General features: G+C 42.7%; 1 protein-coding gene across 4 annotated transcripts in view; it reads left to right on the top strand.

Annotated features, from left to right (window-relative positions):
* Positions 1-13,004, top strand: part of STAC (SH3 and cysteine rich domain) — a 139,415-nt gene that overhangs the window by 81,485 nt on the left and 44,926 nt on the right. Inside the window, exon 1 of one of the 4 annotated variants that reach the window (XM_065669168.1) lies at positions 12,600-12,684. The exons of the other annotated variants lie outside the window; for them this stretch is intronic. The gene's annotated coding sequence lies outside the window, so the exon portion shown is untranslated. Of the gene's footprint in view, positions 1-12,599; positions 12,685-13,004 lie in introns of those variants that run through there. 4 annotated transcript variants of the gene reach the window in all.

Raw genomic sequence — 13,004 nt, 5'->3', positions numbered from 1 at the left:
GAAATCCAAAGCATGTCTTAGAGGCTCATTTTCCCCTTACACTTTATTTAATTTAGATGGAAGTAAATCATAATCACCTGACAGAAACCTCTGATTTCTTGTATGACGAGCATTCTTCCTATTGCCTACCCGAGCCGTTGCTGCATACTCTTGATAGGTAGACGATTGCATATTTGATAGATTTATGCTCATGTTTGTCAGGCAGAAGACTGATCTTTCAGATGTGAGCACAAGTTGAACATTCTTGACACAGTTTTCAGACCTGCACGACTTCCAGTTGCAAAGGAAAACGATCATTCAGTGTTAAATGAGCGCTGGCTTTGCCAGGCAAGTGGATGTCTGTATTCTAGCTGAAGCATAAGCAAACTTTGCATGTTCATTAGCAAAGAGGACCAGCTGTGAAAATGAGAAACCTAAGTGTGAATGACTGAAATAACTTGATCTTTTTTTTTTTCCCTTTGGCATATGCCTCTGCTTCAGGGAGCTCCCTTGATTCAGTAGGCCAACTGATAGAATATATGCTCCTTGTCAGGGGTTTCAACTCGTGTGTAAAACGTATTTACAAGGGGTGTCTGCAAAGCAGACTTCTTGTGTCTTTGGTATCAGCAGTTAAATATGACAAAGGGCTTGCGTATCTTATTTATTTAGAAGAAGTAAGTCTTGTGTCTGTAGTCCTGCATGAAGATGGAAGCGTTACCGTTCAGGAGCTGCTGTGGAGACTTAAAAATACCATAGCATGAATAATTGTGAAAGAGAGGAGTTTCCCAGGCGCAGGAGGCAGAATGCAGACAGTCCTTTAGGTGAGTAACAGGGACAACGCAAATGCTTTTCTTCTCTGTAGGCATCGTATGCCTTGTTTCTGAGTGCCATTTGAAAGCTTGATTAACATGCCACACATGCGCTGCTTTATTAATGAAGATCATTTTAGCAATCTAGTGTTCTGAAAAGAAAAATGCAGTTGACCTATAGTAACTGACGAGTAGGTTTAATTCAGAAAGAAGCTAAATAGAAGAAACTGGGATTCACAAAGCTATTGAAATCAGTGTTTAGGATACTGGGTTTTATCCCAGCTTATTCATCAGAGTAAGACAAAGCAATGTATGCTGTGGAGGCCCAGCTCAGGTAAGAGAGCAAAGTCAGCCTGATAGGTTGTTATAGCAGATACCATTGTATATGATCTTAGAGATCAGTTTGCATCTCCATTACCCCAATACTTAGCTTCATTTGGTTTTTACAAGAAGTACTCTTGCATAGTGAAGGGACACATCAGCTTTTCTTGGCCAACAGTCAGATTACTGGTGTGATGCGTACAAACATCACATATATAGGTGTATTATTCAGTATTGGTTTTGTTTCCCCTGCCAGTTTAAATGCTGTGGTACCCATTCTCAAAACCAGAATGTCTTCAGATTGAACCAAGAGTCTGAAAACCTTGGCACAACCTCACTCATCTTTATGTATACACACAGTGAGGAATGGCCTTGGACTGGGCATCTCTGTGCTCACGAGTAGCCAAAGTAGACTGGGCAAAATTCAGCATGGAAAACTCGGCAATGAGTCACTCACTTCTGTGCAGTTAAGTTGTTAAGATGCTCAGGTCCATACGCATTTATAGAGGTGCCCACTGTTAAGTTTTCAGCCAGTACCAATCAGCTCGAGGACCTGCCGCATCCAATTTTTATTGTACCTCTTAGTGTACTCATTTATATTATCCGTAAGTGCATGTAGCTCATTTCTCACGTTCACACATCCTCTTTTAATTCAAATTATCTACTTAAGGAATCATTTTCAAATAAACAGAAGGTGACTTATACAGATTTGCCAAACACTTCTCGTAGTGGATGTTCCAGTGAAACGTGTACTTGTCAAGTTGGTTTCTTTTTAATATCAAAACTTCTGGTTTTGAGGAAGTCTTCTGTTTTCTCAATGGGATAAACTTTTGTCAGGAAAAACACTTTTGTCAGGTGGAATTCCCAGTCAAAAGAGGAGAAAAACTCATGGTACAGCCTCACCTGTAACTAGCAACCAACTTTAAGCAGTTAGTAGTTCAGTCTCCCTAGGTTATAAATGGAAATTGTTTTATCAAAGGTGATTTAGAGGAAAAGCCTGCCTTGTGTGCTCAAATTAGCCTCTCTGAGGGGAAATCTTTTTCCATGAACCATAGTAGGCAGCTACAGCTGAGTTAAAAGCTTGAATTTAACTATGGTGAACACCGTTGTGTATCTGTCAGAGTAAGGTCTTGAACCTTGAACTGGCCAGTTCTGAGTTCCCCTGGCAGGTTAGCCTGTCTGACTTTCCCCTCTTCTGCCCACAGCTCGCTCAAAGACCTTTTGAAAGGCTGCAGTTGTTTCTTATGTCAATGTGGAACAAAATCTTTCAAACCCTGAAAACCTGTGCTAAGTGGAGCTGCTGTTTTCCAGCCAGCCCTATAATGGAAAGTTATGCACCTATGACAAAAAGAAAAGACAAATGTGAGCCTACCCAGGCTTCAAAATGTGAAGTGCTGCTATTAAACCGCAGCCACAAGATGAATCATGTTCCAGTTTCATGAAGTATGGGCACACAGGAGTCTTTGGCAGGTTCACAGCAGTTAGATCTATCTCCTGTAGTTAGTTGTAATGACAAATGGGCTTAATCCTCCTGGCTGTTAAAGATCCAGTTGAGCAGTTAACTTTTTTGCTAGCTCATCCATTCACTCTCTGCCTTTCAGTGTTTCTCCCTCTGGTCCTATTCTCACCCAAGTGCTTTAATCCAGGACAGTCTCTGATACAATAAGCCAATGCAAGGATGGATGCCCATTCACCTCTTACATGATGTAACCTTATGTTTTCTTTATGTGTATATGCAGGAAACTATACATAAATTTAAAACCTGGGCAAAGAGGTAAATGGAAACATTCCTTATACAGAAGGAATGAAACCTTCTTAGTCTCCTTTCTGGATAGGTAGTTGAAGACCAATGCAAATCAGGAGATTCCTTTCCAGCTGCACTGCCAGTGGAGGGGTTTTGAGCTCCTGCTTCTCCAAGCAACTTAGGCTCCCACAGACTTCCCTGTGCTGCAGTTCTGTGCTCTGACAGCACTGGCTTGTTTAGCAGTTCCTGCCTGATACCCAGCAAAAATGCTGTGGACATATGATTCCTTAGAGATTATCCAAGCTCAAATGAATGCCAACAGCTCTAATGATCTACTTGAATCCTGCTAGAACGCAGATAAACCAAAAGCATTTCACAAATGTTCAAAATATGACAGCCAAGTCTTAAAATAAAAACCTTAAGAACGTGATTTGACTCTAAAGAGAACTCGGCTATGACCGGATGCTGGCCATGAGAAGTGTAGACAGCCAGCCCGAGGAAAAGTCAGCCCTTTCCTAACAAGATGAGAAGGCTCGCCTGTTTTTATCGGCACACCTATTTTACTGTCGAGAACGCCGTGCAGTAAATACAGTAGTCCTGAAGTAGCAGTAATGTCATTTGGAGTTTACTATCAACTGCTGCGTTCTGGAAAAGAATTTCCTTTCCATGAGTTATTATACCTTTAGTACAGTCATACTTGCAGCCACTCCTGCATATGAAATAAAGCAAGTACTGCGCTGGCTCTTCAGTTGAGCAGAGATCAGTACCTCTGATTTCTGGTGTAATACGTCGTGTTCCTTGTAAGTCAGTGCTACTCTGCTGATAACCAGGAATTGTACCTGCTCGGACAGAAGGGACTAAACAAAGCGAGGCACTTAATGGAAATTCCTCTTATACAGAATTCATATTTATATTCTTTTAAACCCTCTCTGTCCTAACTTGACTTTGCTTTCCTCTCTTTCCTCCTTCTACTCCCCTGCTCTCCCGTCTGCCTGAATCCCTCTTGCAGCCCCATGCAATATGTTGTTCCCGTCGGAGTCACTGATATTATCTTTGTCAGACAAGGCTTCACAGATGCTTTTACTGCTTCAAGATCCCTAGCTCTCCTGTCAGATAAGTAACCCCTACTAAATCTGTTGTTATGTCAATACCAACAGCTCTTTTCTCTCTCAATACCAAAAATGTGAGGTTTGGATATACTACATTTATCAGATGAGCACAAGCTTGTGACAGAAGCTTTTTTCCTTGTTTATTATTAGCTGTTTGTGTGCAGGCTTTCATTAGCAACAGTTGAACTTTAGAGGATTCTGAGGGTCTTAAAATCTCTTCTAACACTCAGAAGAAACTGTAGTTCTTCAGAAAGAGCCTTACGTTTCCTGCCTTTCTGTTTGTGGTATTCTGCACGTAACCATCCTTTTGCACGGAGTCAGCTATCGCAGTATGAAAACGCATTTCTGCAGCTCAGACAGTCATTTTAATCGTGAGACTTTGATAGAGGTAATTTGAAGAGGAAAGCTGTGCAGCTGCTGAGGATAAAAATAAAATGGTTTTGTTTTGCAGGGCTGATCTTGAAACAATAGCTGGTGAAATGCGCTCGGCAGCCTGCAGCTCTTGGAAAACCATGTGAAAGAAATGGAATAGCCTGAGGCCGAAAGAGTCAAACATGTGTGATAGATCCCATACATAACGATTCTTGCCAGTTACCATCTCCAAATACATGTATTTACATTGTCAACTTCTTGAAGCAGTGCTTAGGCTTTTAAACATCTCCAGAAAGTGCCAAGTAACCATATGTCATATATACGACAATATCATCACCAAGTTAAACAGATTCTTCCAGTGGAGAGCTGGCCTATTCTTTGTGTAGGACGCTGAAGCCAGTTTCTGCTGGGCATGATTAACGTGTCATAACAGGCAGACAAAAGACAGACAGCGGTAGAAATTTTCTGTACTAGCATCAGGTTCCTTGGAAACTGGTACTACAGGCGTAATTTTCCCCAAAATTATCTGGAAGTGCTTTTTGGGAATTAGCAAATGGCTAGAGCAGATGTGTCGAAAGGGATAAATGTGTGCCTTAAGTTACGCTTTGAGTAGAGCTTTCATGGAAAATGGGCCAGATCTGGGCTCCATCTGACTAGGGATCTCTGCTACGGTGGACAGGAAGATAACTAGATGCAGAATGAATAGCAAGATGTTACCAAGATAGGAAATATTATAATTGGCACAGCATTTGTAATGTATCTGATAGCTGCTGTAGGACAGTAGAACTGGAAACGTGAGATGAAGGAAGCTGGTGGGTCCCTAGGTGAAGCATAGAAAAGCCAAGAGGAATTAGTTGCTTTGCTCTACCTCTGCTTTCAGCTCTTTCCCCAAATCCAGTGTTTCAGAGCAGAATGGTGCTGGGGCAGCAGCACCAGGACCATATGGATCCTGCTGGATTTGTGCTGTCAGAGCAGGCAGTGCCAGGGTGGCGGCACTCTGACCTCCAGAGTGGCTGGCAAGAAGCAGTGTTCGCAGGATGGGACAGTGTCAGTCTTCAGGAGGGATAAAAAGAAGATGGAAGGCAGCAAATTTGCTGCCAGATTGCAAAGATATGCACAAGAAGGGGAAGGAAACTGTGAAAAAGGAAAATTGGAAATGCACCAACAAACAGTGCTAATATTCTGTAAGGCAGAAGTTCCTACGCCATCTCCCACTGAGATGGGCTTGAAATGGAAAGATGGAAACACACTGCACAACTTGGATCTGTATCTCCGCTTGTGAGCAGGTAGGGAGGGCAGAAACCTGTGGGGTCAAATAAGCCAAAATATCAAAGTTTCGTGGTTTGTTTTAAGCCAATAGACCATATAGCACCCAAATTCTGGCAGTGTGTTTCTGGCCCTTTCATTGCTTGGAAAATGAGGTAACATCATCTCTGGGTTAAAGCAGAGCAGCCGAGTGAGACATTTGGGCAGATTTAATTCACACAAAGTATGACCTTGAAACAAGTGTCTAGGAAAGACCAAAGAAGCGAGAGGCATAGGTGTCCCCCTGGATCTGTCTATATTTGGTTATGGAGGAGTGGAGATTGGCAGAGAAGGGTTGAATGAAGTCAGCCAGATAACAGGATGCCGAATGGGGCCAGGTGTCTTTTTGTGCTGCACGCATGCAGAAAGCCTTTGGCTTTAATGCATAGTGTAAAACAGCATTAAAACCGGAAAGTTTCATTTCAAAACAAAAAAACCCAACCACCCAGCCAAGCCCCAAGCCTTTATTCAGTAAGCGTGCTCGCTGCAGTCAGAGGGAGTTAACAGTGAGGAAAGACCTTAGGATTTGGCCTAGTGACAGTAACTTTGTTGTAGAGCTGAGCCCTTGCATGTTTTCATTGCGAAGCAATTTGAACAGCGTAAGTTTGAACCCCAGAAGTGGGAATGGAAACACTGGCAGAATATTAACTATAACAAGTCCCAGTAGATCTCAGTCTTCTTTTGTTTTAAGATGGTACAAATGTGGTTATCCAGTACGCGGGATCTGGTGCTGATGTTAATTTGCCTTGTGTTCATATCGGCCTCCCTGCCAGATGTATTTCCATACTTGCTTCAAGAATCATACTACCATTTAAAGTAGTATAAAACAGCTCTGTTAAAAAAAAAGATAAATACAAGAGGAAAAACAAATGTGTAAAGTAAATCAGTGGAAACTATTGCTAGAGGTAGAGCAGCACTTTTTAGTAGGATGCTAATGGTCCAAGGGGGTTGTATTGAGCTTTAATTTCTCATAAGATCAGTAGTGGCAAATAATGGTGCACGCTTCATAGATGGACAGAGACAAGATACAGTCAAGGATGATTAATCTTACATTGGCAATCACATCCACTGCAGAATATTCGTGACAGGGAAAAGCAGCAAAATGCAAACTCTATTATTATTATTGAGGACTCTCAGTGGGGAGATCCCAGCGTAGCTTCCTTCACCTCAGCAGGGCTGCCTGGATTTACATTACTCTGAAATCCAGCCTTTTAATCTCCGAATTTCATTGTATTACTTTCACACCAGCAAAGATTGGTAAATCCGGAGTTACTGCCGGGAAATCGTGGTTCCATTTAGAAGCTGAAATGGAGAAGACATACCCAAAAAGGGCAGCAAAATGCGGGATTCCCAAAGAAACCTCAGAGGTAGCAGCCCACATTCCTTCTGTGTCAAGAAGCAAGAGATAACCCTGTCTCCCCCATCCTAATGGGGACAAAGTATGGATATGACCGGTTGCTTAGCAACCGGATGCCTGAGGTGAAACCCAAAGTACAAAACAAGACAGTGCAAACACGTGCCCGTGTTGAACCTGAAAATACAGGGAATTTTTTTGTGTGTTAGAAACAATTGAAAGACTTTTCCTCACTGCTTCCTGCTTGCTTCGTGAGCTTTCCTGTTGGTTTCAGGAGGAAAGACTCAGGCAATTCAATTGCTACACCATGAAAGAGGGACAGGACAGGACCCACCCAGAGGTTTGCAGCTGGCTTTTCCACCAGACACCTTTCATAAACTGGATTATGAAAGATCTCTCACAGCTGGTGCCACCCGTGTTGGAACAGCTGTTTAGCAGCAGGGAGGATATAATCCTGGATATAAGCACAGGGTTTGTTGTTTGCCCCTCTGCTCCTGAGAGGTGCAGCTCTTCTTTTGCTAGGTTAAGCAGGAGAGGAGATCGAACAGACAAAACACCTTGCAACCGTGATACAAAACAAGCAACAAACTTAATAGTGTCTGAAGCGTTGCTTAGATTGATTTCTAATGTGCTTTGATTTATGCACATATTCGCAGAGAGGGAAGAATGGATAATCATTGAGCTCAACAAAATGAGCTCAGCAGACCCGAGTTAATCTGATTGCCATGAACCAGACGATAAACTTCAGAAAGCCACAGTGTAGCTTCTCTGAAAGATGCTGTTTGTCATTAGCTTGAAATGCAGCGAACTTGAGACAGAGTCCGTTTTTCCTCTGTTAGAAGCAGACTGAGCCTGAACCTTGGGGTAGTGTTACCGCAGGCGTTTTCCTCAAGCTGAGCTTGAATCTAGTCCTTTAGGAAGTTTGAAGAGGTATCACTAGAGACTAGGTCTGTCACAAAGAGAAAGGTTGAGTGAAATCTTTGCTTTCTACATTACTCTAATATAAATTGCTTGAAAGAAAGCAGCAGAATACACCAAAATACAGCTGTTCAGAAACACAAGAGCAAAAATGCTGCTACACATTGAATTTGAGAGTCCTGGCTAAATATATAAGCTTATTACCTGTGTTGGGGTGGGATTTTCCTTACCATTAAAATTTGCTGCATTTGACACGCATACAGGTATCACTATATCTATTTCGCATATGCTTCCTCCTTTTTACAAGCTGTTTTAAAGTGTTTAAATGACTGTGAGTCTTTTGAAGTCAGTATGAATATGTAGTTGATAGGGAAGGTAATACTAGCTCAGGGTAAGTCACAGTTGCAGAATATCTAACACAGAGTTTACTCTTTCTTATGCCTTAAGACTAAGTAGACTGTTCAGAACTTAATGGAGGAAAGGGATTATCCTGATGGCAATTGTTATAGGTAAGAAATTGTTTGTGTTTCTTCAAATCTGGCACTCTCCACACTGCATTTCTTTCTCCTGATACCTTTCCTGTTCAATTTTGAAGATACATAAAGATATATAAAGGTATCTGGAGCACAAGTGAGACTTTTTCATCTTTTTCAGGCCTAAAGCTTTCAACACTTGATTTCACATTTGTCTCACGTATTTGCTAATCCTGGTACCTTGCAATATAAGAAGAAAATGTACCCCAAACTGTAGGGTAATTTGAAACCAACCTCAGGAGCAGCTGTTGAGAGCTAAATTAATTGTTCAGCTTGGTTTAAACCGAACCAGAGAGTTGTACGGAATGAGCAGGTCTGCTAAGCCAACGCACTGTTTGGTTACATGTGCAGGCTGTACCTCTTGACAATTAAGAGGTCTGGCAATTAGAGGCGCAAACGCGCAGCTGCCGGCGATGCAGTACATCAGGGAAGGGCTGAGGACGTGTGATTCACAGTGACATTTGTAGGAGCAGTGACAACTGAGCATCCCTTCAGACTTCATGCTTTCAAACCCGAAGGCTCTCTCAGGAGTTCCGCTGTTAGGCTCTGGCATGCCAATCAGAGCATTTCGTTGCAGTTAGGACTTTGCGTGTGAAGCAAAATCACAGCAAGAGCCCTGCCTGAAAAGGTTTATATCCTAAATAGGTTTGAGGATCAGTGAGTATCAAAACCAAGGGCAGGGAGGGGAATCTGAGGATGACGATCAGAGCAGCGAGAGCCAACCAGAGTAGCTGGAAGTGCCCAATAAATCAGGAACAGTGTTATTGTTAGGTATGATGGAAAATGTCTCCCCTCTGACTGTTCCAACACAGTGTTCAAGCAGACAGTTTGATTTCTTTACTTTTACAACAATAACAAACATACTTGTTCCCATGCCAGCTATGCAATCTGTTTGGGAAAACACACAGATATAATACGTAGCAGATTCTGCAGTAATGAACACTCCTTCTTTGTCTGTAGCGGATTAAAAGGATACAGCTTCTAAGGAAGCTGGCTAGAGCAGGCACAAATACATGACAGGGCCAGATTCTCAGACTGTATAAATCAGCTACAATTGAAGTCAGTTCAGCTAACTCAATTTGTACCAGTAGATTATTTATACTATTTATTATTTAGAAAGAAGGTAGAAAAGGAATCAGCCTTGCTAACAAATTTTATCATGGGTGCTTTGCCAATAAATAATACCAACCTGTTGAAGTGTTTGAAATATCCTTTTATCTTGTTAATGCTTTAAGACATGGTACTTCTCTCATCAACAGGCAAACGTACATATGATTTATGAGCTGCTGTACTGGCTTTGGGCATGTCATAATCTTATTTTTGCTCATTAAAATACCAAGGCAGTGCATTTTCAAATCAAATCCAGGAATAAAGCCCGCCCTTGTCTGTGCCCCAAAATAGCTTACTTATCTCTCAATTTGAAGAAGAAAATCATCAGCCTTCATGCTCACAAAAATAAGCACTTCTGTTTGAGCTCGTTCCTTGTTTACTCCTAAGCATAGTTAGCTGAAACCCAGCAATGCTGCCAGGCTAGCTTACACCCTGGTAACATCCAGTCCTTCAACAGATCCAGTTAGCATCTGAAGTATGTTCTGAGGGTTACTAATCCAAATTGAATGCTCCTTGCCCCAGAAAATGGACTGTGCTCAGTAGAAGAGCTGCCATGATGCCATTCATCAAGACTCTTGTTCTTTCCCTTATTTGAAAGGCTTTTGGTCTGAGTCCCCTTGGGTAACATCCCATGTACCTGATGTGCTCTCTAGTGAATCTACACAGCATCCTCTAGGCCCTCTTGCGTTTCAAGGCCTTCTTTTATAACAATGTCAAAGTCAATTTGGAAACTTGCCCCAAGAAGCTGTAAGGAAGAAGCAGCAGTTCCTTACAGAGGGTGGATGTTTGTCTCACAGCAGAATGAAATATGCTGGCAGAGCGTTTCTAGTCTGCATAGCTAAACAAAATAGCTGCATTTTATAAAGACTGCAGGGATCAAACTGGCTTGATGGCTCGTTCCGTCTCTCTTAATGCCCTATATTAGTTGTAATCCATCTAATCGTATTGTTAACACTAATGTGAAGGAAAGGATAGAGAAGAGCTAGCAGTATCTCTTGTTTTTTATTGCTAGCTCAATCGCAATGCAGCAGACAGCTGGTGTCTGAGAATGAGGGCTTGGGTTGTATGGTCTGTCAGTAAAGTGCAGTTGATAAGCCTGGTTCACTTAAAGGTCTTTTCCAATCTGCTTTATGATTCTATGATTCATTTGTTCGTTTCTGCTGGAAGAGAGTTAAGAGTGCAAATGTACAAAGATAATCTCCCTGTTGGCCCCACGCTGCACAGGAGCCTCTGCCGCTAGCAATGATGAGTAGCAGTGGTTGAGAAGGGAACAAGACCAAGCTGAACTGGGCAGGCTCTGTGAGCGTTGCTCTGAACGCCAAAGCTTTTGGCCCCAGCAAACATAACAAGCATAATATAACGTACTTAATATAACATAACATGAGATGCAGTTTGTCCTCCCAGTGACCACCATTCACCCTGAGAGCATTATGGAGGGAGCTTCAGGATGGGTAACGAAGCATTTGTGTGTGGGATGTGGAGAGAGTGAGGCTTTCCTTGAACTCTTTGGAATGGTGAGGAGGTATGATGAAGAAGTTGTGCTAGAGAAGTGGTGGTGGCCTAGGGGCACCTATCTTCACATTTTAGTTTGAATTGGGAGCTTGGTTTCAAAGCACATCTCCCGGTTGCTGCTGCTCACCCCACTTTAGTCTTTGTTGTGGTGTGTAGACCACAGGCTGCATCACTTGAGGGTTTGCTTGTGCTCCAGGTTTGTACCTAATGCACAGCAGGACTGCTGGGCTGGTCCAGAGTACTCTGTGCCCTGAAACGTGTAGGATCTGTATGCTGGGTCCTCAACAGCCCCCATTTCGCTCTGCAGATCTGCTTCTACTGAGCCGTGCTGACTGCTAATGTAGATAAAGCGGAGAGGCAAGGGAAAAGAGTTTCTAGATACCAGGGAGCAGTTAGGAGCTTGAATAGATTACTCCACCGGGTGGATAATTGCCTTTTGGCATTGCAGAGCTAGGGAATATAAAAGAGCTCAAATCACTGATACCTTCCCAACTTCCATGGGAAGTTCTTCAATCAATATCATAGAAGAATTGTGTGCTTCCAAGGTTTATGTCAAATAAATTCTCAGTGAAGGCAGGTGCAATTCCCACTCATGTCAAAAGCAGTGGCACCTAAGTAACACTAGGAAGGAATTTCAATAGCTGTCCTTTTTCTGCCTGCTATTCTCTGTTTTTAGCAGTTAAAGAGTTTGAGTATAGGGGAATTAGGAACAGAGGAGGTGCAGATAAGCTGTGATTTGTCAGGGCTTCCTCATCCCTTGAAGCTTGAATTTTCAATGTCTCGGATGAAGATGGAGAATGGGGAAGATACTGAGCAGAAAAGGTCAGCCAAGCTCTGAGGCAGAGCTATTGCACTTATCCCTACCTTGCCTGCGGGGGGAGTGCGTGCAGTCACTGGGAGGCTGTGTGACTGATACCACAAGTCCAGGAAACCCCTTGTGCTTATGAGGACCTAATTTTTATTTAAATGAAAGCTAATTTGTGGCCTTCCTTGCAGAGGAGGAAATCTGGGAAGCTCCGGAGATTTATCCCTGAGATGTTTCCTACAGCCTTTGTGTGCTTGGTTTAGGGGTTGTTTCTTCAGTCCCAGTACAGGATTTTTCACCGAAGTGTTGAGGGAAGTGTTGAGTGCAGAACCCTGGTTTATCCGAAGGTTGGTAGCATTTCTTCCTAAGATTTAACTTTGGACTCATGCACTCTGCAGAAGGGAATGATGAATAGTAGGCTTTGCATACTTTCTTCTCTACCGAAAGAGCTGATTCCTGCCTCAGGTGATGCTACAGCAGCTCTATTAGGAGCCAGTGGAATCACAAGTGCGTTAAATCACTTTACAGCAAACCGAAATCAGGCATTGATTACATGCCTGTTATTCCATTTGAAATCTTCCAATGAAAGAGCAGGGATAGGCCAGAGCAAGCTTCCAAATGAGGAGCTGGTGATATTTGAATAAGTGAGGTGACGCTTAATTGGCTGCAACAGAATCAGAACTTAACCTTCCATGGTTTGACAGTTTCCACTACCTGCACAAATTCTCTCATGAGCCTGTGTGAGAAATGAAGTTTGGATCACATTTTAAGACCTGATGCCAGTCTTGCCCTGTGTGCTCTCACTGATGCAAGGTAGGTGGAAACCACTGTGATCTGAGAGGGGCTTTTTAACAGTACTGAGCAAAGTGCACAATTAGCGATGTAAAATGCTAAACGTTGCTGATGTTCTGCAGTTTGGCATAGTCGCTTCTGTGCACATGTAGCCTATTTGGGATATAATGGCTGCAGATTTCATTGGTGGTTTAGGGATGCGGTGCAAGCCAAATATGTAGGTGTCTTCTAGCCTGAATGCGAATGCAGGTGAGTATGATATCTGCATTTGGGTAACAACAAGGATGCCTGCCTTGTCTGGAAATTACCTAACCGCATTAACACAGGACAGTGCTCAGGGA

Source organism: Lathamus discolor, chromosome 2 (assembly GCF_037157495.1).
Source record: "Lathamus discolor isolate bLatDis1 chromosome 2, bLatDis1.hap1, whole genome shotgun sequence".
NCBI lineage: Eukaryota > Metazoa > Chordata > Aves > Psittaciformes > Psittacidae > Lathamus > Lathamus discolor.
Note: the sequence above shows the minus strand (reverse complement) of the source record. Positions and strands in the feature narration are given on the sequence as shown.